This window comes from Eublepharis macularius, chromosome 5 (genome assembly GCF_028583425.1).
Source record: "Eublepharis macularius isolate TG4126 chromosome 5, MPM_Emac_v1.0, whole genome shotgun sequence".
NCBI lineage: Eukaryota > Metazoa > Chordata > Lepidosauria > Squamata > Eublepharidae > Eublepharis > Eublepharis macularius.
Window position 1 is genome coordinate 112,378,824 of NC_072794.1, and position 5,150 is coordinate 112,383,973.

The following is a 5,150-nucleotide window of genomic DNA, read 5'->3' on the forward strand; positions in this document are numbered from 1 at the left end:
GGCTCAAATTCCTGCTTAGCCATGAAGTTTCCTGGGAGGCTCTGTCATTTTTTCTAAGCCAGTTCCTTTATTTCTCTTATGGAAATATGGGGATATGTAACACACTCCATTATGATAATGGCTATAGTATTGGTTTGTATTTTACTTTAATGTCACAATTATTTATGATGCTCAGGACAGCTGCTGGATCTTCTTTAACTGCATCCAGGGTAGTTGGGATAAAACAATATATAATAATAATGTAGCCTACAAGGAGACTCTAGACAAGAGATAAAACGTTTCCAGATGTTGGTCAATAAATATGATACACAGAGTCTCAGAGATTAAAGGAATAGTGAGCTCGAGCATCCAATTCTGCTACAGCAATGAGGTAAGACTTGAAGCCTTATACCTGTTGCTGCTATGGATCTTAAGCTGTGACTTATTCAGCAAAAAATTATGTTTAGGGTATATTGGATACCATAGTGTCTTTTTACTAAAGCCCAGTATCTAATTCTTGGTGGTCTAACTTACAAGATGTGTCTCTTAAGCATGTGCTTTAGGCATGTCCAATTGTTTGGCCCTTTTGGGAAGAAGTAATTACTCATATTAACTTTGTATTTGAATATACATTTATTGTTGAGGATATTAATGTACTTTTAATCTGTTTGCCTGTCTCTTGGAACCTAACTGATGGTGGACAGAAATGGATCCACTGTGTCCTTACAATCGCTAAAAGACTTATACTACAACACTGGAAAAACAAAGGCCCACTTCCTGTAACTCATTGGATTGAGGACCTTATAAACATACAAGCATTTGAACATATCACATATAGACAGCAATTGCATATGGACTTATTTTTAGATATTTGGAAACCTATGGAAGTGTATGTATAGATTTGCCAACAGTGTTTTTATTACTAGCATTGTTTTTCTAGTTTTGGGGGTTTTTTTGTTTTGCACTAATACTTTTTTTTCTTTTTAATTTCCAGATGGAGAACAACTTTCCTTTCAGAAAAGTTTTGGGGGAAATTCAATACTTTTGTATCAAACCTAAACTTGTTTTATTGCTTTATCGACATAAAATGCATCATTTATAACATATCTAGCATATAAAATTTGGCATATTTATGGAATTTAAAAGTATAAATGACTTGGAAGTAACTTTCATTTTATTCAGTGACGCTTACTCCCAGGAAGGTATTGTAGGATTGCAGCCTCACATTACAACCCCAACAAGTATATTGACTGCAATTGAATTAGAAAGGTATAACTCCATTTTGGATTGTGCTGTTGGTTTTCTACAAGGCAAATTGCTAATAAACCCAATACCTAAAAGAGAGCTGCAAACTGTGTCACCCTATGCTGCCTTACCACATGTATCATAATTTTTTTGCCATGATAGGTAGAAAAAACAAACAAAAGAGTGTATTATTTGGATAAAACATGTCTCATACAGTCACCATATGACTACTAGCATATTTGAATATCAAATAAAACTTTATCACATTGAAAACACTGAAGTCTTAAATAATTTATTATCATAAAACAAATTATGACACATTCATATTTAAACAATAAACCTACCCTTGAAAATATGTTATATAACAACAATAGCAATAGTGCTTATATACTGCTCTTCTAGACATATTAGTACCCCACTCAGAGAAGTGAACAAAGTCAGTGTATTATTATCCCTAAAATGCAGCTGTGGAGCTGGGGCTGAGAGTTGTGGCTTACCCAAGGACACCTGAAAAGCTTTTAACAGTTGTGGGATTCAAATAATCAAAGTTCTTATTTACAGCCTGACCACTTAACCACTATGCTATAGCAGCTATGTCTACAGTTTGTTTGGGAATTGTCATTATCTTATGTAAATTGTTTTACATTAAAATTGCTGCATATTTTAGTGCTACGTTACGTTATGCATTTTAACCTTATCTTTAAAAAACCCCTCACTTGTTGCTCCATGAAGTTTCCCAATTTTTCCACTGGAAAAAATGAAACAAAAGTTGTTTGAGTGGGGGTTCTGGGCCCTCCCAATTCTACTCTGCAAAAGCTATTTATATCATTGTTTGTGTATGTACTGCTTTTCTGTCATATGAAGTAGTTTCCAAATATTCAGATTATACCACAAACATTACAACCAGCAACATTAGATTTGAACAACCAGTACAGCAGCAAGTCAAGACCACTGCAATGATTGTTGATAACATCTGTTATTAGGATTGTCAACCTCCAGGTGGGGTCCTGGAGATCTCCTGGAACTGCAACTGATCTCCAGACAACAAGAGATCAGTTCCTCTGGAGAAAATGGCTACTTTAGAGGGTGACGCTATGGCATTATACCCTACTGAGATCCCTTCCCTCCCCAGACCTCCATCCCCCAAATCTCCAGGCATTTCCCAACTCAAATGCCTGCCGTTGTCCTTGCTACTGATTGCACTAATCTCACACTATGTAATCCGCCTTGAGTCTCAGTGAGAAAGGCAGAATATAAATGACATAAATAAATAAAGTTGGCAACTCTAGTGTTATAAGTCTCATCTGGATTTTACTGCATTGTTTTACACCATGTAATCTCACAGTCTACATTGCTCACACAATACCTTGTGCCTTAACCAGTTTGCTGTTCCCATTGTTGCTCACATTGACTGTATTCTATTGCATTGTATTGCATTGCTTACAATGTAATTTGCCACCAATTCTCCGTAGAAGCTAAAATGAAAAAGCTGAAACTATTGTACTTTAGTCACATCATGAGAAGACAAGACTCACTGCAAAAGACAATTATGCTAGGAAAGGTGGAAGGCAATAGGAAAAGAAGACCCAGAATGAGATGGCTTGGTTCAATAAAGAAAGCCACAGCCTCGTTTGCTAGATCTAAGCAAGACTATTAAGGATAGGATGTTTTGGAGGTTGTTAATTCATAGGGTCACCATAAATTAGAAGCAACTTATTGGCACATAAAAGTATATAAATATTTTAAACTCAATGAGAAAGACAGGAAATTTTTTGAAAAATCTGGGCTAACTGACCCTTCTCCCTGGCACATTAATTATATGTTTGGGTGGGGAGAGTTGGTTTTTATGGGGAAAATGTCTATCCAGTGAGCCCCACTTGTAATCTGAAGTGGTAAGAAACAAGTTTACCTTCAAATCTGTAGTTTATCAGAAGCAGGTGCCCTTCGTTAATCATTGCAACAAAATAGATGATAAAATATTAGAAACATTTTGGAAGGAGACATTTAAATTTCATGGACTTGCTTTTCAAATCAAGTAATGCTGATTTCTAACTGGGGAGAAAGTACTTCTTCCCCAAACATTCAGCTAGCTAAATGGGTAACTGAATAAGCAATACTGAGCTACAGGGAATGATTATTACCCTTTTCCTGATGGAGTAGAATGACTCATTATTTTAATCAGGATGGCTATAATTGTCCTTGCTTCTTTGCTGGGCTCAATTTAGTTTAATTGCCTTGTTAGTTACAGTCTGAAGTGCTAATATCTGCCAGTTGCAGGTCACTAGCAGCTCTCTTCTCCTTCTATACAACAGCAGTCCGGAAATTGTCCTGTCACTTCCTAGTGGAGGTGTTAATAGGCTGGGCTCAGATTCATTCTGCTGCTTTAGCTAAGAGAAATACTTGAATGTTATTTAATTTTAGAGGAAAATTAAACCCTATATCTCTTGGGATTGTTAAAGCAACCATGTATAGCTTGCATGTGTAGTTTGGCGTTTTGGACCCACATCAGTCTCTTGGGTGGTGAAGATCAAAGCAAGGAGGAACTGGGTTGACTATGAGTTGGAATAATCAATACTCCATGGTGTGAGGCTGCTATTTTTCTCTTTAGTGCTGATCGAGCTCTTCCTTATACTTGATCCCATAAATTACACGCCAGTGTGTAATCTGTAAAAGCCAGTGTGGTTGTAGTGTTTAGAGTATTGGACTAGGATCTGGGAGACTCAAGTTCAAATCCCCACTTTGCCATGGAAGTTTACTGGGTGACCTTGGGTTGGTCACACAGTCTCAGCCCAACCTCTCTCACAGGCTTGTGAAGATAAAAAGGAGAAGGAGAGAATATTGCTAGCCACTTTAGGTTCTCACTGGGGTGAAAAGAGGAGTTTGCGTTAAGTAAACAAATCTCCCATTTTTGTTGAAGTTTCACCATGTGTTCACAAAGCAAATCAATTTTTCCTAGATGAAATGTTTTGTCTCCTTTAGCTTAGACAAGGGGACAAAGACCACTTTAGTTACTGTAGTTGATGAAAGTCATCTGGAAATGGATAAAGATTTTTTTTTTGCCAGTACAACTGGCAAAAACAACTGGATCAGGACATTTTATTTTAGCAGATAAAACATTGTATGAGTACGACTGTGTTTTTGCTCTTTCTGACTGAACCCAGAACGTTACTCTCGATGACAACTTTTATGGATTAACATGAAGTCTGCAGGGGTTGGTATTTTATCTAAGACTGAGCTGTGGGAGTACTTTTTAGAAACATATTTTGGTAGCAGCATTGCCTCCGGTGTCATCAGCCTATTGGCAAATCTGATTGGTTACATAGTGTTCTTAAGTAATCCCATTAGCTATGTGATTCCCAACTAGCTGGGATTGCTCAGATGACTGGGGGCAGGGGGGAACACAGTCATGAGACTGAACTGTACAGTAACAGGCAGCACAGAGCAAGGAAACAATGAAAACAAATAGGCTGTTTGTTTGCTCTGTGTGTGTTGTGTGTGGAGGGAAGGGAAGGGGGTGGGTACAAACAGATTACTACTACCAAACAACATTAAGCATCTCAGTCACATGGGAGTTCTAAATGTTTCCTCAACAAAACAAACAAAAAAACCACACCAAAAAACAGAAGCATCAATTACTCAGTTGTGGCCCTTAGAAAGAAGTAAAAATATTTGTTGCTTGTGGTGGTAGGAGCAAAGTCAAGATGGAAAAATCATTGCTCTGAAGGAGCTGCTGATGAAGCCTGACTGATTTTGTTAAGGTGCTGATAATGACTGATCCCCCCCCTGCCGCCCCACCCACCCCCCGCCACCCATCACAACTGGTATGCAAAGAACTTCCACAAGGATGCATTGCTGTAAACTTTATTTTGAAGCACAAGTCCATTTGGCAAGCAACTTGCACTGCTATGCTACAGAATGCTCAGACT